The sequence below is a fragment of the Siniperca chuatsi genome, linkage group LG2 (genome assembly GCF_020085105.1).
Source record: "Siniperca chuatsi isolate FFG_IHB_CAS linkage group LG2, ASM2008510v1, whole genome shotgun sequence".
In the NCBI taxonomy this organism is placed as follows: Eukaryota; Metazoa; Chordata; class Actinopteri; order Centrarchiformes; family Sinipercidae; genus Siniperca; species Siniperca chuatsi.
Window position 1 is genome coordinate 28,558,712 of NC_058043.1, and position 24,653 is coordinate 28,583,364.

A 24,653-nucleotide genomic window follows, 5' to 3' on the forward strand; every position below is an offset into this window, starting at 1 on the left:
AAACCACGGAGCCAGTCCAGAAGACATACACACACACACACACACACACGTCTAGAGACGAGCCGAGGACACACAAGAAACAAGGGAAGGAGAGTACAAAAGAGCACACAGGGATGGGGAGGATAGGATGGCTGACTATCACAATGTTGAGCAATATTTGTTGTGTTCTATGCTTTGCTATCATGATGGAGCGTGTTCACATATTTATTAGTGCACACATGTGTACAGCATGTGACTGCACTGAGCTGCTATGTGTGCATTTGCAGTTAAAGCATGATCTAATAACAGATGTGGGGATATTTCTAATGGCTAAAAATTAGTAATTAAAAACAGCATTGAGTAATCTATAATTAATTTGGTCTAAAAAACTGTGAGCATAACAATCAGGTATGGGCAGACACATGGGTTGCCCACAGAAAATCCTCAAAACTGCTATGGGCCCCGTATGGGCAAACCCACAGGGGACCCCCTTGGGATTAGTGTGGGTTGGCCCCTGCCCACACTGCCCCACACCAACCCACAGTGGGCCCGCACGGGCATGTTTGCTGGGTCTGAGCGTATGCCGCGTATGATTTTACACTGGGGTTAACTGAAAGCTCAGTGCGTCTCATACAGACACTAAAGGGTCCCTTGTGCGTCTGTATGAGACAAAATGTTGGTATTTGACGACCCAGCGAATGAGAACTGGTTGGGAGGACTGAAGCTGCTGCTGCTGCGCAGCTGCGCTGCTAACATGTTGCTCACGCTATGCCTCCTGTGTAGACAAAGTGTCTTGTTTAGACACAGCTAAATATACCTAAGTGTCGTTTCAATGGCATTTTGAGGATGATGGCAGGTTCTTCTGCCTATTTCTCTGGATTAGTCTATAGAGTTTATCAGAAAGATTTTGAATGTGCTCAGCAAGGGCTTAAATGTGTAAACTATGGTGCCATCATGAAAAGCTACCTATTGCTTATTACCATGATTATTACCATTGCAAAGAAAATGTACATATAAATAAATTTATTATGGGCTTAAAATTCCTCATAACGGTTCTCAGGAGTGATTGCTAAAGACATCCTCAGATGCAAACCAGAAGGACTATTGATACTGCTGGCAAGTGACAGCCAGTAAAATTTGGAATCCATTAAAAAATTCAGCATAGTTGTTACCTGTTGTTTTTTCCTCAAGCTGATTGTCTCATGGCCTGATCACAGATGCTCAGTCACCTGTTATGTTTAATTTAGAAGAGATGAGATCAGTCTGAGGATCTATTTCTGTGCTTCAGAAGAAACACTTAGAGGAAATCTCCCTCTCCCAGTGTGCTTTTACTCCTGCCCAGAGATGCCTCACTGATACTCTGGGGATGCCAAGTCAAACAAGATAGCATACACACCGTCACCACTATAGCTGTTCATGAAAAAATAATGCATTGTCCATCACCTTTAAATCTGGAACTGCACATACTGCACTTCTATGAAGGTGGGGACTGCATATTGTGTCCCACTTGACACTGCCTCCTCTGGCTTGGTTTACATAAAACAATGTGATGATGAAACAATGATGTGTTCAACTTTATTTTCATATTAATTATCAGGGTGTCTGGATTTTTCAAGTAAGTTGAGATTTTATTTAGCTTTTTCTATACAATATGAATAACAGTTTAATAAAAACATAAACTATTCTTTCATCTGGCCAAACTAAAGGTGAATTATTTATGCTTGTGCTATTTCTCTTATCCCTCACATTTTTTCCTCCAATTGTGCTTAGAATAGAATTTAGCTTAGGGCTGTCTGAACAGACTAGATATTTGGGATACTATGAATGAACTATGAAAACAGAGTTTCTACTGACAAAAGTGGACCAAAAACTCCCTTCCTTCACACATGAAGACCCCTCTCCCTGAAGAGACAATTAGGAGAAACCTGTGTTGCCTCAGCAAGCAAATAAAATTTCAGAGATGTAATAAGACAGAAGTGTGTCTTGAGGCAATAGCAGAAGCCACCACAGACACATTACCAAGTGGTTTTCTGATTAAAGCTGCAACAGCTATAATTATATGACAAATGGTTGTGGGGTTTCATACAATCAGATTCATTATGTTCTTTGCAGTTGCACAGCTGTTAATAGAAAAAGCATTCATGTGATCATCTTTAAATGTAGCTTTTATATTTGGGAGAGGGGACGTAAAAGCTGAGAACAGCTTGAAGTTAAAGTAAGTCTGAGAAGGCTCTATCTCTATGGCTTTTATCTGCTAGAAAAGGAAAGACTCTCCTCTGGTCCCCTGTGAAGCAATTTGTTGAGGCAGCACATAAATTACACTGCCAGGCTTGGATGTCACTTATTACAGACAGGTCACATCCTGATTGAAAGGTCTAGATATAAAAAGCATCTCTGAATTGTCTTGTTCCTCTGAAATGTTACTCACACCGAGTGGGAGGAAATGCTATGAATCATTATGAACAGCCACAGTGTACAGCATGCAGGACCCTGTGTGCACTTAATCAGAGACTACAGAAAAGGAAGAGTCCGGTAATAGTGCACACACAAAACTCACACATCTGGTTTGCAAAATCTGGAATAGGCACAGAAAAATCCTGAATTTGACTTTCAACAAAGACATCTGTCAGTTAATTTAGGTTAAGTTTGATCTTAGTTTGAGTGCCACTGTTCCCTCACAGGCAAGATGTTTCTCGGATCAAATCTTTTCTGTGTGGAGAAAATACAGCTCCATTTCCCTCCCATAGTTGCCAGACTAAAATATCACAAAGTTGTCAATCATCTTAGACAATGACAATGATTGACAAAAAATAAAATACAAATCTTGTAAATAAAATATAATGCCAGGGAGCTGCCAAGAGGAAGGTGGCTGATTTTACTGCACAGCAAACACTGTAAATGTTGCATGAATATTTATCAAATGATTTGAATTGTGTCATCAAATGGGTGGAAAATAATAAATTGGTATTGTATGTAAATAAAACAAAAAAATATGATTATATGTACTGCAAGAAAGAGGAAGACATTGAAGCCATGGTACTAAACATATGGCAGTCCTCAACTTAAAGAGGTTACAGAAGTCAAATTATTGGGAGTTAAAATACGTAACAATCTCTCATGGAAGGCTCATATTACAGATCTTCCTAAAAGAGTGATGAAAATGGCAAGACATTCTTAAGGTATCTCATAGTCTAAGTTACTGCTGTGCAGTGTCAGGCAATGCAGCTTAGAGAGGTATGAGGAGACTGCAGATCACACTAAACAAAGCAGCAGGAATGCTCTTAAGGTGTCAGTTTGAAAAAGGAGTGGGTGAAATACATATTATAATGGGATGGCCCACAATAGTAGAGCATGTCAGACAACATTATATTGCACTAATTTCAAAAATCAAAAAGTTTAAAAAGCCAGTTAGTATTAAGGACAAACTGTTATTAGTATGTGATAAACATTGAGTTAACATACGAATAAGAGATAAAAATCATTATGTACTACCAAAAATAAAAAACAAAATGGAAAGACAGAACTGTTAGATTATAGAATTCATTAAAATTGATTGCAAGATGTAGTTATCATCACACTATTGTATTGTATTGTCAGTATATGAGTATTGAGTATTGGTATTATATGTGAACACATGTAGATGAATATGTGTATATGTAGGTAATTACAGTATATATGCCAATGTATGTAGGTTATTTGTGTGTATGTGTGCCTGTAGGCCTATGTATATGATATGTGTGTGTCAACGATTATGTGTTGCATTATTTATGAATTATTGTATGCTTAGATTTTTTTAACGTGGATTCTTGGAAGATTAGCCAATGAGCTAAAATACATTCTAAAATAAATCAAAATCAAACACTGTCAATGTTAACCTGATATTGCACATATATGAATATGTCAACTGTTACTGTATTTAACCTGATTAATGTTTTGGTCACCAATTCTTAAAGAGGAGAAAATATCTGGCTCTTTAGCAGCTAAATGCTCTACTATGTTAACAAGCTATCCACTAAATTTGTCAGTCTGCTTTTTGGTGGTGTGCAAGTAACATACAGTGAGTTTATCAGAGCTTTTTTGCTGAAGACAGCTGCCCACTATGGCTGGAGACAATACAGAAAGCAGTAAGACTGAATCAAAATAGTAAAGTTGCGGGACATAAAACCAAAACAGTGAGCTGAAAGATGCTGAAACGCTCTGTAGAGCTGAGGGGAAATGCAGTTTTGGGTGATAATTCTTCGTCACTATACATGACACAGTCATTTGACCCATTGTTCATATGAAAATATCGATTAGTGCAGCTTATTAAAAGAGTTTTCGGTATTACAGTGGCTATACATATTTTTCTAAAATAGATAAAGCAATAAACCATTAACAATACTTACTTACAAATCTCAACCAGTTGGGATCAAATAATCACAAAGTACAACAGATGTTCAGTGAGAGACCACATGCATGACACAAAGCAGCAGCATTTCTATGCTGTATCGAAGATTTAAGATTAGATTAGATTCAACTTTATTGTCATTACACACATGTACAAGTACAAGGCAGCGAAATGTAGTTTAGGTCTAACCAGAAGTGCAATAAGTGAGTGCAGGATGTAAAGTGTGTGCATAAATGCAGGATAGAGCAGCATAATGAAAATATTTTACAAGTGATACTATGGACATTATATACAGATGGCATTGCTATACCATAAATTATAATGAGCTGTGGAATATATACAGTGAGGCTGAGTCTGCACTTCACAGATTCAGTTTTCAGCATGCAATAATCGAATAAATGACATGTTGCATTGTGGTATCCTTCTTTGTTGAACAGTGAGAAAAATAAAATGGTGTAAGCTCGTTTTGTGGATCAAACATTAAAGTGGTTGAGAGCACATGCCCTTCATGTTTTCAATTTAACCCTTGCTGAATAAATGTGATTATGCAAATGACAATAGGACATCATAAGGAAGCTGTTTCATTTTCTCTTCACAGTAAATCAATGAGTTTTGGTTGAAATTCAGATCTAAACCATCCTCTATATCGTAACAGCAGCCAACTCAGTGACTGGCTATGTCTTTGGAATATTAGTCTCTCCCACTACTGAAAAAAAAACTGACTTTGCGTGTTTCTGTCTTACAGCTAACAGCTCGAACTGTGTTAACGCCATCAGATTGATTCATTTGAGCAGATGCTAACAGTAATGTAATGGTTTTGCCTAATACATTGTGGAGTTAACGTAATTGCTACATGGACAATGTTTCCTGGCAATGTTAGTCTATGAAGTGCTACATACAAAGCGGAGGACCAGGGTTTGTGTACTGAGTCCCACATGTGGTTTGCTTTAGGCTTCAAAAACACGTTTTTTAAGATTAGGGAAAGTTGGATGGTTTTGGTTAAACATTGAAAAACTAAAGACGCCCTTTCAGCGTTAATTCATTCACTTAACCTACTTTTGTTGTATAAACATAACCATATTAAATTAATAGTTTGTCATTTTGGGACATATGCTTATTTGCTGTATATCCTGGACTGTGTCTTGTATCTGGAGTCTCCGCTGGTTGCTTGGCAACCTCACGGTGATGACAGTACTATAAACTATAAAAAAACAAAGTGATCTTTATTGATAGGCAGATTATGGCATCTGATGGCAGCAGTTCCCAGCAAAATAAATCTGCAGTTGTGTTTATATTTTATATAAGTTTTTGACTTTATGTAGACCTAAAAGATAAGTTTTGTAGCGAAGAAGTGTTAAGTTATACAAATTGCAATCAGATATCTTTTTCTCTCACGACCACCTAAATTTCTAATGTGGCAGGTTGACAGGTTCACAGACCTCTTCCAATAAATGTTAAAATAAAAATTACTTCTGAGCCCATGTAATGTTTTTTTAAGACCTGGTTTGCCTTTATTTTTGCTCGGTAAACCTAACACAATAAAATATCTCGCTATAAATCAACTTCTCAACTATGATTTGGACCAAAGAAAACCTTCTGTTTCTCTTGGAACCTCTTCCTACATTAACAAACTGAACCCACTTCTATGGAAACTGATAATGGAAATGAAAAACATCGAGTTTAAAAGTCACTTTCTCACCCAAATGACAGAAACCATCTAATATTACTGAGCTCTGCAACACTTGCCCAGGTTGTTCAATATTAGGAGTTTATAATGTAACACTTGGTGTCCCACCGGATTAACCTGTAATTACATGAAATGAATACTTCAATTATGTAGACGCTTCTAATAACTGCATATTTGCCCTTGGTGTAGTTTGTATTCCTGGATCATGAACACATTCTCCACAGATCATGAAATTGAAATCTACCCTTGCCACTTCCTTTCTATTTTGGGGGGTTGGAATTTCACAAGGCAGTTGACTATATTGATAATGATATGCATACTGCAGACATGCCTTCCTCTGGGATTTGTCCTTACATGAATGGCCCCTGGAGTTATCATCTGTAATGATAATGACTTCTCTCTCTTTATGCCGCTTTATTCGACAAGGTCCTCAGAATGAGGCCAGAAACCAAATTCCTGCTCTCTATTGTCTAGACAAAGAGAAAGCCCCTGCAAAAATGTGTCACATCTCAGGTTTTTAGTATTATCTTCTTCTTTAACCAATAATGCTGGTACTACAGTAATAGCATTTGACTATTGCATTGAGAAGTGTAGATTTTGAGAGGACCTCCACACTTTCATTCAGGATTCACATGTAAAGAATTCGTATGTAAAGAAAGATATTCTGGGTGAACTAACATCCTGAACTTGAAATTTACCGCACCAAGAAGTGCTTGGTCACTACAAGCTGAGACAACCAAACTAATTTTGAAACTAGAAGAGTGCACTCAGTAGAGTGCAGATCTCCTCCAGGCCTGGTATTACCAAATGGCGTATGAATTCAATTCAATTCAATGTTATTCATATAGCGCCAATTCATAACAGAAGTTATCTCATTGCACTTTTCCCATAGAGCAGGTCTAGACCTGACCGTACTCTTTATAATATTAATTACAGAGATCCAACAAATCCCACCATGAGCAAGCATGTGGCGACAGTGGCAAGGAAAAACTTCCTTTAAGAGGGTAGAAACCTCGGACAGAACCAGTCTCAATGGTGGGCGGACATCCGCTGGTGCCGTATGAATAATATGCCAATGTCTTAAGTCATTTCACATGTTATCACATGTAGTATAAAGAGTGACAAAGTCCATGTAGGGATGAGGTTGGGGTGTATGGATGGGTCAAACAAACACAGGACTTTCACCCAGGAGACTGCTGTTTGTGTCCTGTGTGAAACAAAAAATCAACATTAATTTAACTTGCATAACGTAAGTTAACTTACGTAACGTCACATACGTAACTTAAAGGAGCAGTGTGTGGGATTTAGTGGCATCTAGTAGTGAAATTGCAGTGTGCAACCATTTGAATACCGCTCACTTCATCCTCCCCTTCCAAGTGTGTAGAAGAAACTACGGTTATTATATTCCAGGTTTTCCTTCAAAATCTTGTTTTTGATATCCACACATTTATCCTTTTGAACTTCTTCAGTTTTCCATAAGTGGGTCAAAAATTACCTGTATGCATTTCCTATGGAAATGTATAGGGATCTAATATCTCTTTATCAGTTACTTTGGCATTTATCTGTGATTCACATCACCACTTTTCACTTAATTTTACACAGCAAGACAATTTTACATTTGATACATGTATGTGTTGTCTATATTTTTTTACCTCCGAAAATTTGATATCACGAAATTGATAGCAGTTTTAAATTACATTTATACTCTGATTACAATGAATATCTGCAAATATATTGAAATTACGCTACTTCAGTATTAGCTTGCTAGCTAAAATTAAGGATAAACTGCTGCTATAATCTTATTTTTTATCATAACAATGTATCAAATGACAATGTGAAAAGGGTCGCTCATAGTTTTGAACCTATGGAATTGTCACCAAAATCTGCAGCTCCCCTCGGCTTGACAGAGATTCACAGTGACTTTCAGCTCATTGTTTAGTCTGTTTAACTGTTCTCATAGTATCGTTTTCGGCCAGCAGGCAGCTGTTTTCAATTAAAAAGCTCTAAAACCCGCTGTACACTACCTGCTCAGCACCAAACAGCAGACAGACACAGTTAGAGACTATAGCTGGTGAACATAGTGGAGCATTTAGCAGCTAAACAGCCAGACATTTCCTTCCGGAGTTGCTAGAGACAAAAAATAAAGCCAACAGAGAGAGAATATTGGAATTACATTCGCCTGGTGGCCAAAAATACAACTCCAAATGAATGATAATGTTGCTCTGTAAATGCTGGATGTGTAAATAAGTACGCGTTTGCTAAGTTCATCATATGTTAATGTTGTGTTCACAACAAAAAAAATAAGTTATTGCTGTAGTAGCACTAAGTAGTAGTTTGGTTAACTCATGGAAGAGTGACTATTCCAATAACCTATGCATGTAAGGGTTAAAATTATATATATATATATATATACTGGAGTAGCATTCCAACAGAGCCTTGTTATCGTTGTCACCGTTGTGGTTGATGTGGGGATACCAAGCGATGGCAACATCAGGAAAAAGGAACATGAGAAACTAGAGAAGTACCAAGGGCTCAGAGAAGAGCTGGAGAAGGCCTGGAAGGTGAAGGCAACAGTGGTGCCCGTGGTCATTGGAGCACTCGGGGCAGTGACCCCCAAACTGGAGGAGTGGCTACAGCAGATCCCTGGAAGAACACCAGACATCTCGGTCCAGAAGAACGCAGTACTGGGAACAGCAAAAATACTGCGCAGAACCCTCAAGCTCCCAGGCCTCTGGTAGAGGACCCGAGCTCGAAGGATGAGACCACCCGCGGAGGGTGAAGGACAAAGTTTTTTTTATTTTTTTTTTTTATACACCTATGCATGTAGGGATCGCTCTCAATGCTGCATTCACATCTTCTAGGAGACTTTCTGATGGTACTTCACTTAGCCGTTGTAGTTGGGGAACAGAGGAAGACGTGCTGGAGGAAGGACCATCATGGGAGGACAAACCCCTACATGGGATGTACCACCGGAACATAACTGAAGTGGCTGATATCAAGAAGTCCTACCAATGGCTAGAGCGGGCTGGATTGAAGGACAGCACAGAGGCACTCATCATGGCTGCAAAGGAGCAGGCCCTGAGCACCAGAGCAATAGAGGCCCAGATCTACCACACCAGACAAGACCCAAGGTGTAGGCTGTGCAAAGAGGCCCCTGAGACAATCCAGCACATAACTGCAGGGTGTAAGATGCTGGCAGGAAAAGCATACATGGAGCGCCATAACCAAGTAGCTGGCATAGTGTACAGGAACATCTGCACTGAGTATGGACTGGAAACCCTGAGGTCAAAGTGGGAAACACCTCCAAAGGTGGTAGCGAATGACCGAGCCAAGATCCTGTGGGACTTCCAGATCCAGACTGACAGAATGGTAATGGCGAACCAGCCTGACATCGTGGTGGTTGACAAACAGCAGAGGAAAGCCGTTGTGGTTGACGTGGCAATACCGAGTGATGGCAACATCAGGAAAAAGGAACATGAGAAATTAGAGAAGTACCAAGGGCTCAGAGAAGAGCTGGAGAAGGCCTGGAAGGTGAAGGCAACAGTGGTGCCCGTGGGAGCACTCGGGGCAGTGACCCCCAAACTGGAGGAGTGGCTACAGCAGATCCCTGGAAGAATACCAGACATCTCGGTCCAGAAGAGTGCAGTACTGGGAACAGCAAAAATACTGCGCAGAACCCTCAAGCTCCCAGGCCTCTGGTAGAGGACCCAAGCTCGAAGGACGAGACCACCCGCGGAGGGTGAAGTTTTTTTTTTTTTCACCTATGCATGTAAGGGTTAAAATGAGATATATATACACACACACACACACACACACACATATATATATATATATATATATATATATATGTGTGTGTGTGTGTGTGTGTGAGAGAACTTGAGTGAAAGCTCATAACACATGAGCACAAATGCACATATGCTGTCTATTTTACATTCACATTTAACTTTGCCCCCATAAAGCATATAAGCCACCGAATATGAAGAAAATGTTAAAGTAGATGCCATGGTCATGAGGAGGAGACAGTTGGAAATTGTTGATATAAGGGGGTGGTCTGAACCACTGTCCTTGATTGGCGTAAAAAAAAAAAAAAAAACACAGACGCACTTTAGAGTTCACTGCTAGGACGTGTAGCAGTCCTTTCATCCACCGTGCAGGCTGTGTGGCTCGGCGCTCTGCCCGACACCCTCTCTCCTCTGCTTACTGTCGTGTCTCCTCTCCTGAACAGGTAAGGCATCCGTCAAAGTTATTGTGCTATGCAATAGTGTGCGATATTTGTACAGTTCAATGTGTATCCTGCCTGCCTGCACGTTGCAGCGCACAGATCATTCATTGCCTTACATGGCCATGCGTTTGCACAAAAGCCGTGTAACTGTATAGGATGAGATGATCCCCTGCGATGCGCTTTATACTTCCACATACCCCCATTTTCAAGGATTTTAAAGAAAGTTAAGACTCAGCAGCCAACAGTGTATTCCATACAGGAGTGATTCATCGTGATCCTGGCTGCAGCGCATAGTTAAAATAAGAGTGATTTTGCATTTTGGTAGTCCGCGTTGTGGAGAGACGCTAATTAAAGAATTGCACATGAGGTGTGCACATATTTGTAGAGGACGGTGGTGAAGGTAGAGGTGACGTGCGCCTTTTATTTTCCACATTCCACAAGAGACCTGCAGCGAGAGATCAGATGTGAACGGAGGCTTTCTCATGGTGGTTTTTCTTGGACTACTCTGCTATTTTTCTCATGTGTTATTGTGAGAATTACAACGAGTAATGTATATAAGAAATTATGACTTTTTTTTCTCAATGCACACTCATTTCGACTCCAAATAGCCCAACTATAGTCTAAAATATCCTAAATATTAACTAACATGAGTTTGTGATAAAGACCTTGATAATAAATTATTTAAAAACATATCCTTAGAAGGTGACAGAATTGTGCCTGCCTACAATATTTCATCTAGTGACTGTGTTTGTGTGTGTGTCCTGCATGTGCTTGCAGTTCTCTGATGTTTATCTCATATTTGAAATGCTGTTGCCAATAGGTACCTCACCTCCTTCTTCAGATGGCTTGAGCCATTCATGTTTGATTGTGTTTTTGTGCTGATATACATGGATCATTAAAAGAAAAATTACCCCCCACACACACACTCACCCCTTTCCCACCCAGGAAGGTACTACAGCATAATAAATATGCCATTAGCCATTTTCATTCAAATGCAACCCCCCCCCCCCCCAAATTGTATTCAATGATCACAGTCCTCTGTCACTTAGTCCTGTGAAATGATGATTTATATGCCACTTTGTGGCTTAATTTATAAGCACTGACTTAATAAACCTGCCACGTTCATGTAGCCCTGTCGATTACTCTCAGGAGGGTCATGTACAGAATACATATGGGCCCCTTCATATCCTCATCACCACATAATGACAGAGGCAGGCAGACTTCAGCCACCTGGTTCCCTCGATTCAAAAAACATAGCCTATCCAGTGCATAAACAATTCACAACAGCATAGTTTTATTCTCGTTCCACCAGGAATGCAGTGTGGTCTGCATACAATATAGCTGATAAACCAACATAAAGTTCAATCTTTCTGTTACTGTTTACATTCTCAGTGCCTTCCAAATGAGCATGTATGCAATGTTTCCCAATTTGGGGTCTAGGAACTTGCAGGTGTTTCTGGGGATTAACCCAATAAATTATATTTTTAGTGTTGTATACTGTATTTATTTTGGAGGATGAAGTAAAGGCATCCTGTCAATGTCATTGAATTCCCTTATATTTCAGAATATAAAACTTGTTTTTATGGGTTATCACCTAATGTTGCCTGGGTTCTCTGGGTTTTTGCTCAACTGCAGCATTCTGAAAAGGTAAGTAGTGCAGGCTGAAGGCTAATCTTCACAGGGGTGATAGAGATAAGAGTGATGTATGGAGCAGATGGGCTGGTTTAACAGCCAGAGCTGACTGTTGTCTAGTGGGGTCAGGTCTGTGATACCAGAGTACTGCTTCAGCCAGCTCCTCTCATACCTGGGATTTGGCAGTCTTAATAGCTGCAGGTGGATACAAGCAGAGGCTGCCTCTGTATTCACAGCCTCCAGATGCCTTGATAAATACTGTGTTGCTGCTCAGGCATCTGTCAGTTGCTTCTGCTCTCCAAGTAAAATACTTCCTTGGCCAACAGCCAGACAGGCAGTCAGTGGGTACTGTGACATGGTTACGATACATTTAACTGTTTCATTGTAAACCTGATGGCGAGGTTTTTCCTAAAGGAGAAGCTACACTTGGAAATGATCTTAGTATCACAACCACACCTCTACTTACCTTGTTATGAAGTAATTACATGGCCACCTTTTACATATAAAATGTATGATGTGTATAAATGCATGTGTATAAAATGCTAGGCATGGGCAATTCAATTCAATTCAATTTTATTTATATAGCGCCAATTCATAACAGAAGTTATCTCATTGCACTTTTCCTACAGAGCAGGTCCAGACCGTACTCTTTATAATATTATTTACAGACCAAACATATCCCACCATGAGCAGGCGTTTGGTGACAGTGGCAAGAAAAAACTTCCTTTAAGAGGCAGAAACCTTGGACAGAACCAGACTCAATGGTGGGCGGCCATCCACCACCGCCATGTTAAGTTTTGAGAGAGAGAGGTTTTGGGAAAGGGGGGGTGGGGATGGGAGAGAGGGAGGCACAATGCAAATACCACCTAGAATTTTTCAAAAATAATAGACATATAATTGTAGTGTTAATATCAATAAATTAAGAATAATAGGAATGACAGCTATAGTAAAAATAATGTCAATATTAGTAACAGAGTCAATAACAACAACTGTAGTAGCAGTTGTCGAGCAGGAACACGGGGGCAGCAAGTGGCCCGCAACCACAGATCCAGTCTCTGCAGCTCTGGAAGCAGAAATACCTGCTGAAAGTGACAGAAGGAGAGAGGAGAGAAACGAGAAAGCACAGAACTACGGGAGAGAGAAGATGTTGAGTTAGTAACATGCATTAATGGGATAAAAATGCATACAGGTGGAGAGGGAGAAGAGGAGAGGAGCTCAGTGCATCATGTGAAGTCTCCCGGCAGTCTAGGCCTATAGCAGCATAACTAAGGGATGGTTCAGGGCTCACCTGAGCCAGTCCTGACTATAAGCGTTATCAAAGAGGAAAGTCTTAAGCCTACTCTTAAATGTGGAGCTGGTGTCTGCCTCCCGAACCCACATTGGGATCTGATTCCACAGGAGAGGAGCTTGATAACTGAAGGCTCTGGCTCCCATTCTACTTTTGGAGACTCTAGGAACCACAAGTAACCCTGCATCCTGGGAGCGCAGTGTTCTAGTCGGGTAATAAGGTATTATGAGATCTTTAAGATACGATGGTGCCAGACCATTAAGAGCTTTGTAGGTGAGAAGAAGTATTTAAAATTCTATTCTGGATTTTACAGGGAGCCAGTGCAGAGAAGCTAATATTGGAGAAATATGATCTCTTTTCCTACTTCTTGTCAGTACACGTACCGCAGCATTCTGGATCAACTGGAGAGTCTTAAGGGACTTATTCGGGCAGCCTGATAATAAGGAATTGCAATAGTACAACCTAGAAGTAACAAATGCATGCACTCATTTTTCAGCATCATTTTGAGACAAGATGTGCCTGATTTTTGCAACGTTGCGTAGGTGAAAGAAGGCAGTCCCTGAAGTTTCTTTCATGTGGGAGTTAAAGGATAAATTCTGATCAAAGATAACTCCGAGGTTTTTATATGAACAATTTATTAACTGTGCAATGTAAAAGTGTGTGGTTTGGTCGTGAAAAAATCAAAGGAACGGGAGCAATAAATCAAATGCACCCTTCTAAGCACTGTGTGTTACCATTTGTACAGTATGCCAGAGTTACATAACAACCTATGGAAGTCGCATAGCTTGTTTGGCCTGCTATCCGTGTTGTTGGAATAAAACTGAATATTGTTTCAGAGGCTTTTATAGCCTGACAAAAATTTCATTCTGCAGAAGCACTAAATAATTAAATAATCCCACAAAATGTTATGTATCGGTATCAGTATTGGGTTTAAACAACCTACCAACCGTATATTAGTCCAGTCCTGCAATATAGCAATTAGTGTAGGGCTGCTGCGAGTAGTCAACGTAATCGATGACATTGACGCTGAAAATGAGTCAACAACCATGTTTTAAACCGACGCATGGTTTTTCATTGTTTTTCTTCAATATCACTATGTAATTGCGGCATCATGACGACATATTTGACATTATTTGTGCTTTAGAACGTAACTCGCTGTGAAACATTTACAAAGTAAGGTCTCCTCATTCACTCTCTAGGTTGCTCGACCACCACTGTCTTTGTCTCTCTCAAACAAATGAACACAAACCAAAAGGAAGCTTCTTGGTATTGCTATTTTTCACTGTAGACTGCAAAACCAGACACAGACGTTGAAGCTGGGCACACAAAATAAACCAAGCAAGGACACAACTGTGGAGCAGTGTGACCGCTTTGATCGCCGGATTGGCCACAGCAGTGTGACGTCGGGTTGTGTTTCTGAAACCACAGTGTTGTCTATTCATTAAAAAGGAGAGCTTTTTAATAGATTTTGTCCTTGTAGCTCTTTAATACACTCATACAGCCATAAAGAGATCTGCCTGCTACCTTTGAAATCCCATTGAATAAGTGTATGAGGAAATGTTTAGGTTAGAATCTGGGCTTACTGATTAACGGTGCCAGTGTGTGTGTGTTTATTTTTAGCATGTTGGAGTTTAAACCTACAGTTTTGCACTTTAATGTGCAAACTTCTGTTCACATTTTGTTTCTCGTGCTGCATTATACAATGACATGCAAAATAAAATGAACTCAAATGAAATGGTTGATTACATTTTTTGGAGGAAAATGAATCGTTTAGATGAATTGTCTAATCGGTAAAATAGTCGATTGATTAATCGATAGAAAAATAGTCGTTAGTGGCAGCCCAAGTGATTTATCAACATTCTGTTAATAGTGACTGAGATAAATACAGTGTTTTCTGCTCTCCAGCCACAGTATTTAGGTGAGATTCAGAGGGAGGCTGAAGGTGCAGTGTGAGGACATGTGGTTGGGCCACAGGAGGCCAGGTAAGCAGGACAGAGTGGTGACCTTCACTCTCTGATAGAGACTGACAGAAGCTTGATGGAGGCTGTGCACCTAGAATCATGTTGAATTATTTCTGACATGGACTGCAAGGAACCTTAAAGCCAGGGAGGAGCATTTTACACCACAGTAGCCATTTCAGATTTTGTATGGAAACAAACCATTAGCTCAGTTGCTTGATACCAAGTTCTACTTTGAGTCCAGCAGCTAGACTCTACTGCTAAATCAACCTGTGCAGTGCAACATGTAAACTGTTCACACCTTGGTTTCATTTGTTTTGATTTGTTATTTGCTTTTCTCAGCAGAATTGTTACCTTTGGATGATCTGCCTTTGTCTAATGCACTCTGGCAGAAGAAGGCAACTTATGAATAAATCAGAGCCCTCACTTTCACTGCTTTGAAGGATAGCATGGTATGACCATGTACTGTACCATACTGAACTGGGAGTTACTTTCATCTTTTTTGCCCTCCCTTTTGCTAAATATAGTCCAACTGCAGCAAAGTGCTGTCTTTACATTACATTAAATGTATACACAATTTCATAAATAATTCCTGTGTGACTCACAGTGTAGTTGTTTTCCACAACAGTAGTTTCATTTCAATTATTCATATAACTCTGACTGTGAACCCATCAGTTATTTTATCAGGATTTTACACAAATCATCTTCAATTGCTTATCTCTTATTTAAGATGGCCACCTTCACTCAGTGGTCACCCATGATTTAAGCCTAATCTTTTTAGCCATAGAACATATTTGTCTTTGGAAAGCAGCAGATTATTTTTATGTCAGATATTTCCCAAGAAATATATAATCTGTCGAGAGGGTGAATATTTGATTAATGTTTGTCAGGAAGCAGTCTTTGTTTGTTTAGATATGTTTGCACCTCTGTACTACGCCCAATATTCCAGATTTAGATTTTTATAGTAATGTCTATGTCTATAGCTGCAGTCCAGGACATGACTACCAAAGAAATATTGAAAGTAAACAACTGCACAAAATCCACATTCACAAAATACAACACTTGGTATCAGCACAAACCACCAATATGCCACAGTGAATTTGGCTTTTCAGTCAGACTCTGCGGTGTGAGGGAAAGATGACCTCAGATAGAAGATGGGAGCCAAAATTAGTTTCCTCTAACAAATCCTCTGTTGTCCACTGTTACCACTACTACATTAGTGGTGGTGCATGTTTCAAAAACAGACTCCACTTCAAGTCAAGCAACACCTGCACAACACTGATAGAAAGCCTGTAATATGAACCTGTCACACAGACACTTTGTAAACTCTTAAAGAGATGATATTCATAATAGTTGGTTAGTCAGATAAAACCTTGATTTGCATGAAGTGTTGATCCCAACAGAGGACATAACCTTAGGACATAGGATTAGTGGAGAATGTTTTAGATCAGTCTTTAGAGCAGCTTTGTGCCTGAGAGCAATGTATGGATTTTACTATCTGGAATAGGAAGCTTCTGTCTGTGACATTTTCCTGCCAGTATATGTAGCTAATATAGTTATCCATGTAGAATGTGATTTTAACTACATTTACAGGAGCCATTTGACTTCACAGCAGCAGCTATGAACCACTGTTGGAAGGATTTTTTTAATCATGTATTTGTTGTACAAACTGAAATACATAGTTTTCACATGAATTCACACACACTTTGCAATAATAATTCTTTATGGCTCACATGTTATTACAATTCAAAGCTGAACATGAGAACATTGTCAGCCAGGAGTGCCCTGTGATGGAGAGGTCTTCCTAGAAGTGACAGATTGTGTTTGTCTCTAGGTAGCAGTTGTGTTGCTTCATTGCTGCTCTACACCTTAACGTCACATCACACGAACATGAATGTTTCACACAGCTGTCTGGCAGCCTGCCTCCTCTTATTCTTCCATTATAACATGCAATTCACTGTTCATAGATCTACCATTGACATTCTTAGTAATTTTTTAAACAACGGGTCCTTGATTTCTGACAGAAGTAGACAAAAAGTCCTTCGATTTTGATGCTGGCAGATTTGGCTCATGTCCCATCTGCTAACATGGATGGGGCGGGGTTTATGACCTATACTGCAGCCAGCCACCGGGGGCGATCCAGATGTTTTGGCTTCACTTTTGGGGAGCTGTCATGTCGTCCATCTTTATATCATGGATGTAAAATAAGAATTGGATACGGCGCCGCCACTCAACCTTGTAGCCAATTTTGTCCAGTGGCCACTTGCGGTATTGCAACTAAAAATTCTCCTGCGGCCCAAAAAGCATTTTCCCCATAGGCCACCATTATAAAAGAGACGTCTGTGAAGCTGTTGACAGGACACCTCGAACTGCAAACAAGGTCAATTATGACTCTTTCTATTATGAATTTTTGATCTATGGAGGTTTTATTTTTGTAAAACTTTCCTCAAGCCGAGAAAAGTGATTTAAAAATCTGTGATGTCATCACAATGTAAAGTCTATGGGCCCAGCGGGAACTTGCGGATGGGGCCAGCGGGAGAAACATGCGCATATTTAGTGGGCCGTAAACCCAGAAGCTATAAAACCTTTTGGCCGTATTTGCCAGGCAAGCAATTCTCATGGGAATGAACAGGCGTCATCTTGGGCCATCTTCACTTCACTGGCTACCTGTATCTTTTAGAATTGATTTTAAAGTCCTTTTACTACAAAGCCTTACATAATCTAGCAACCTCATACATTAGCGACTGCCTCTCATTTTATGTTCCAACAAGAACTCTCAGACCTTCAACTGCCTTTGTTTTAGAAGTTCCTAAAGTGTCCCACAAGAAATCTGGTGGGGTTGCTTTCTCTTTTTATAGCCCTAAACTGTGGAACACCCTCCCATTGGATCTCAGGACAGCAAACTCCCTTGGTAGTTAGCATTTGCAGCTTACATTAATATAGACAACAATGTTTAATTCATTACTTACACTTTTGCACTCCTAGGCTCTTGCCCTTGTACTGTATATAACAAATGTATACACTACAGTACATACCTTCACGTTACCAGCTGTGTAGCACCCTGTTTAGCTTTCCTTTGCCTCTTCTTATTCAGAGCAGCTAGAATAAGTTAGTGGAAATTACTTTCCTTTTGGCACCTCCATCCATCAAATCCTGTCTTAAGTCCTATCTGATGTTGAAGAACAATGTGAGTGTGTGTGATGTTTCATGAATCCATGTGCTTCTTGATGCTCGACGCATAAGGAATAGCTATTTTTAATATACATGTATTCAGCTTCTGCTGGATGGATAAGGTTGGTTCTGATCAAGTTTGACACTCTAAATGGTCGTGATAGCTTTTGACATTCATCTGCTTTCTTTGTGCATGGCTCATAATGGAAAACTATTTATCTAATAAGTAAGCATACACTGGGTGTATGTATGTGTCGGGTGCTTGGGGCTAGTACTGTGTGCATGCATTTTTGTGCTATTACATTTAGGTTAATTCATATAGCCTTTTTGTAATGTAATACAATTCTGTGATGTGGTAACATCATCTTAGCACTGAATGTAATGTCAGAACCCCACTCAGCGCAGCTCTGCTAGAATGTAATTGAGAGAGAGCCCATGGGAGTTTGATGGGGAGATTGAGAATCTCATAATGATATCTATATCTACTGTACATCAAGATATTTCCACATATGGCTTTGTAATATACCTTTAAACTTTGTGAAAGCAATGCTTAGCTTGCAGAGAAGCCTGAATTCATATACAAGTCAGATTCTCTGCGGATTCTGTGCACATACTGTATCAGTCAACTGCTTCTCTAACCTCTGTGTATGTATGTAACACAACACGCAACACTGGAAAAATGAATGAATGCCGAGAGCATGAGAGCTTCCTTGCTATTAAGCAGAATTTCCAACACCCCTCGCTTGTAATCTACAGAGTAGCATAAATGGTGAACCTTGGCAGCCTGTAGCATGATTAATGCACTGCACACTAAATGGATTTGCAATGAACCAGTCGCGTGATGAGCTGCTTATACTCGCAATAAACTGATACCTAGATAGTAGTGTGGCTCTTCCTGCTCTTTTACATCAGAATTTGCATGTAAATAGCCACGGTAGGCTCATTCATGTGAATATGTGTGACCAGAGTGAGTCATCCATCACAAATACAGGCCTCGGCTTTCTCACGGCCGTTTTAGACCGTGTTGTGTACTCCTCACTCTCTGGAGCTGGTCAGCTGGTCAAAGGCCTGTTTATCCTCTGTTGGGTGTATGTCCCCGCAGCCAGGCTGTGTTTATTTTGTCTCCTGTGGCACTGACAGTCATCTGGCCCTGTGACTTGCACCATTTCCCCCTGACTTACCTAAGCAATAGTCCCAGCCCCAGCCCATCTCTCAGTATGGCTCCTCAAGACATCATATTTCCAAGGCATCTCATATCCTTTGCACAGTGAAAAATAGCTCCTGACATCTGTGATTATTCTAAACCTTTAAACTGTCTTTTCCTATTACACTTACTGAGTTGGGATAGATTAAGCTTTATCTTCACGGCCACATTGCACCTCCTTTTTCTTTGCACTGGATTGTTTATGTTTGTGCCTGTCCAGAAAAAGCCTCTCCTAGCAGTAATTCATCAGTGCGCTTTGTCCTAATATCGGGGCAGCGTAAAAACAGACTGCAAGGTTGAATGGCTTAAGACCGGGGCCATCCTTCAGCCCCACTACTGATTGTGCATTGTGATTTCATTACCTACACGAATGTTCTTACACTTTTGTCTCAGAGCAAAATTGTGTTAAACTAAAATAGCAATTTCCTCTAAATAGAAAACAAGTCCTGAAGATACAAGGGTAATACTGTGTATCTACTGTGCTGACATACTTTTATCAACAAATACAGATCATTACCTGGGCAAACAATAACTGGACCTTGGTTGTAGCAATTTGTGGTTGAATTTAAGCCTCAAGTGAATGAGCACCCAAAATGCAAAAGTTATAATATTTCTTATCGAAATGCTGTTAGTAGAGTCAACCTGTACAGCTATGATTGGATTGGATGCGGGCTTCCTGTCAGGTGCTTTCGTTGGGGGGAGGGCTGGGCTGTGCCTGTGATGAGTGAAGCCACTGCCCTGCATGGTAGTGGAGGATGGATGGTCTCGGAGTACAAGGTCCAAGAGAAATGCGACCACCTTGTTCGAGGATAGGGAGGAGATGATTCATTTTCAGCATCACTTCACCCAGGATAATCTCATTACTTTGTGCGAGTGGACAGTCCGCAGAGCCTCCACCCTGAGAGGCGTGTCGTATGAGGCATTACATGCTCCTCCGCTGTTTGTGTATTGATTATAGAATATAATAAAAAGATAGGCGATCTCAAATTTATTCATGGTGTCCTTTCAGATGATTTTATGCAGGTGTGTTAAGGATTGTGTGACTAAAAAAAAAATAGTTTTCCTCTTTCTGATTCCGTCTGCCTTATATAAAGCCTATTTTTGTTTTTGTTGAGAGTGTTAACAACTCAAATTCATAAATATTGAGTGAATGTTATTTGTGATCTGCTTTTGATGCATGACTTACACACTTTCATTCACTGACTGACACCTGTGCATGTTCAGAGATCTGGTAAAAATGAAAAATTATAATGCAGACAGTTGGAATTGACAGTCACTGTTCATATTCAGTGGCCTTATTATTTATTATTTCTTCTCTTTACATGCTTAGTTAGCATATACTGTATGTGTATAATACATTGACAAGTACATAGCCAGAGTGTGAGTGGTGTACATCTGTTCGACCTCTTCTCACTTTTTTCAATTTTTGTGATTCATTACTAATCCAATGTGTGATAACGTATGTTCTAATTATAGTATAAATAGATAGATTTGGATAAATGAAATGATAATTAGAAAATCTGGAAGCATCTGTCAGTTCTCAAGGCTTTGAACACATTGAACAAAGCTTATCACACCTCTGTGTGCACTAATTAAAATTACGTACATCTTCATATCTGAGTCGCACAGTAGAGTGCCTTATGTTTGAACAGTGTGCAGTGGAGCAAGAGCACAGAATCTCACTATGCCTTGTTAAATGTAAAAAGAAAGATTGAACACAGATATTATGAAGCATTTTAATGATCCATACATACACTGTAGCTTATAGGAGAAAGAGGTTGCTTTTCCTCACGTTTAATTAGGATGTTGGTTGGATGTCAGTGCAGTGTTTGAATTATGGGGGACCAGTGGTAGAAGAAGATATGTAGAAATAAAATACTCCACTACAACAAAAGTCTGTATATTTTTACATTTTGCAGAAGTGTTGTAACCAAAATATATTGAAGTAACAAATGTAGTACTCATTATGCAGAATCACCCCTTTTTTAACATTATATTATAATGTATATTGTATTATTTTGTACGACTGGCCCCTTAATGTGTAAGCAGCATTTAAATGTTGCAGCTGGTTGAGGTGGGACTAACTACTTTTAAGTACTATTTATACTGTTGGGTAGTTTAATTTATATATCATATTATATAAGATAATCACGTGGAATTTTTTTATCTGCAAAGTAACTACAGCTGTCAAACAAATGCAGTGATGTAAAAAGTAGTTTCTCCCTCTGAAATGTAGGGAAATAAAAGTATAAGTTTCGCAAATTGTACTCAAGTACAAGTACCACAATATCAAATACATGCTAAATTTCAGCCCTACATTATGTTTATATTTCTTCATGAGTTACCCTTTTATAAATTAAGATACAGCTTGGGTGAGTACTCACCACACTAAATTGCAAAAGATAATAATATTTCTAGGTAATAATCAGCCCATGACTGTAGCCAAGGCACAGACAAGACTGTCGGCTTGACTATTTCTCCAGTAAACTCGTTTGTTTGTTTCTAATGTTTTCAGTATAGTACAATTTTTCAAATGTCAGAACTGTGGCACAGAACACTAGCAAAATCCTCATTAGTTTTGGTTTGACAAAGAAATCCCAAAGTATTGATGCCAGCAAGTGATGAACCTCACAAACTGAAACATGACCACTGTGGTTTGTTTTTATCTACATCAAGAAAGTTTGTGTTGTTAGTCTGTGTTTTGTGTTTGTATGTTTGTTGGCTGTGTTAGTGCAGAGGCTTTATATTGTTTTCTATTGTGGTCATACATTCATATTGTTTAGCTTTAACTGTGTTTGAATTTCAATGCGTTCGTTTTAAATGTGTCTGGGTTTTTTTTTTCTCACTGAGAAAACTGGACTTTTATTTGTTTGTTTCTGGATTTTTGTTCTATTACACTGTTTAGGTCAAGTGGCATGATTTGTTATGTATGATTGTTGTAGGGTGCTCATTTCTTTTCTTGACATCATTGTGGCATTGGTGCAAAGTTGGACATGTTCTTGACCTGTAGTACACATAAACATTATCTTGCAAAAATGCATTTTGCATTTGCAAAAAAGAGAATAAATGTTTACTGAAACCTTGTAAAATTCATAGTTTTAATTTCTTTGTGACACACTTAGACTTTTTAGCATTAGAGTCCAAACTTTTGTGATTTGTGTTATTACAATTAGAGAGGAGGCTAAGAGTGAAGGGGGATGAAGAGTGACCTTGCAGCTTAGAGCAGCCAGATGGTTAAGTGAAATAAACACACAGGGTCAGAACAATTTTAGACCTTGACCACATGGTATTCCATCACAGGAATAATGTATCGAAAAACTGTGTTTTTTAATGATGAAAACATGGACTGCAGTTACTTGTTGACTGGGAATGACATTTTGTAAGAACTGTGTTTATTCACATATATCAATATTTACTGTATGCCAATCCACGACTGTTGTGCATTTTCATACATTGATCAGGATAATTATTTACTTTAATTTGTTTGTATTGCGCTCATTGTAATTCACATGGAGTAAGAGCGGAGCCAAAAAGTCTCAGTCAGCTGTTGTTTTCAGGTTGGATCAGTTCAGTATCTGAAGGATGTTGACTTTGTCAAGGGTGACCTTAATGCATGTATGGCTTGATAGGGATGACATGCTCTCTGCTGACATTGCCTTTGATGTCTTTAAAGTGACATGAACTAGAAGGCAAGACTCAGCAGCCACTATACTAATTCTGTTTAGGTAAGGTTGTCTTTCCTTAAAGGAACACTTCACCATTTTCCAACCTTATATCCATATATTGGTCATAGTATTTCAGTTAAGTTAGGCTGGCTGTGATTAACTTCAAAGCTTATCAGTACATCTTTTTCACAGCGGACATTTTGATATGTCACAGCAGGAAAAACACAGGTGTACAGTACATAATAACATTAATGATGGCATGACCCACTAGAACATTTAAATGGAACAGAGCCATCATTAATGTTATTTGTTACACCTGTGTGTTTCCTGCTTTAACAGGTGTCTGGTGTGAAAAAGGCCTTGGCAAGGTAAGCTTGTTTGTATAGCATCTTTCAAAAACAAGGCAATTCAAAGTGCTTTACATAAGACATAAAGAGGCATTAAGACAAAATATAAAAGAAACACAAGGCAATATAAAAAGACACTTCGAAAAATAGAAGATAAAAAACAATCAAATATATGGTGATTAAAAAACTGCAAGCCTATAAAGCTTTTGCCTTCCTGGATTTTCACTTGTGCCTCAGTGAAGTAGGCTCTTTCCACAAAGAGCTGGAGACTGTATCGGCTATGTAAAATATTTGTGCCCTTTGATAACATGCTAAATTTAATCTAAATTCATGGTACATTACATGCTGTTCATGTTTACATTAGTGTGTCTATTATTTTGAAAGTTCTTGCATGTCAAAAGCTGTTATCAACATTATCATCCCATTTGTGTCATGTTTCTGGCTACCTGACTAATGTCCAGTATTCATTCTCCTTTAAGCTCTTTTAGTTCACTAGCCACTAATTTAGTTCAGCTCTCCGCTGTTTTGCATTAGGCAGGTAGTGTTCAGTCAACCCAAATTAGCTAAAGTTAGCTAAATGTGGCTAAAGATGCAAATTGGTTGTTAATTCTTATTAGCTTTTGTAGTATTAGCTACCATTTCACTAGACACAAAGTCATTTGTGTACAGTAACATTGAAAATACAACTTAATGCAGATTTAATTTTGCTATTGCATTACTGGGTATTAGGTTTCATTCTTTACGTATACTAAGTACTACTACACAACGTTAGAAGAACAAGTGTTTTTCTTCAATACCAAAGCTGTTGACAAAGACATCATGTGAAAACATATCAAAGAAATAGTTTGGCATTTGAGGAAATATGCTTATTCCCTTTTTTCTCGTGTGTCTGAATGCTAAATATGAAGCTACAGTCAGCAGCCAGTTAGCTTAGCTTAGCTTAGCACAAAGACAAAAAATAGGTAGAAAGAGTTAGCCTGGCTCGCTTCAAAATCCAAAACAAAATTCGCCTACCAGCACCTCTATTTTTCTTTATTTTTTCACTTAGTCCTTGTGGTATATAAAAGAGATGAATGCAATTTAATTTGTAGTACTCACATCTCTGAAAAGTTA

The 24,653-nt window shown here is 39.2% G+C and overlaps 1 protein-coding gene across 4 annotated transcripts in view; it reads left to right on the plus strand.

Annotated features, from left to right (window-relative positions):
- Positions 1–10,016: 10,016 nt before the first annotated feature.
- LOC122869544 (contactin-4) overlaps positions 10,017–24,653 on the plus strand; it is a 125,530-nt gene continuing 110,893 nt past the window's right edge. For 2 of the 4 annotated variants that reach the window (XM_044182692.1, XM_044182673.1), the window contains exon 1: positions 10,017–10,278. The gene's annotated coding sequence lies outside the window, so the exon portion shown is untranslated. The remainder of the gene's footprint in view (positions 10,279–24,653) is intronic. The other 2 variants (XM_044182683.1, XM_044182702.1) reach the window with 1 other exon arrangement.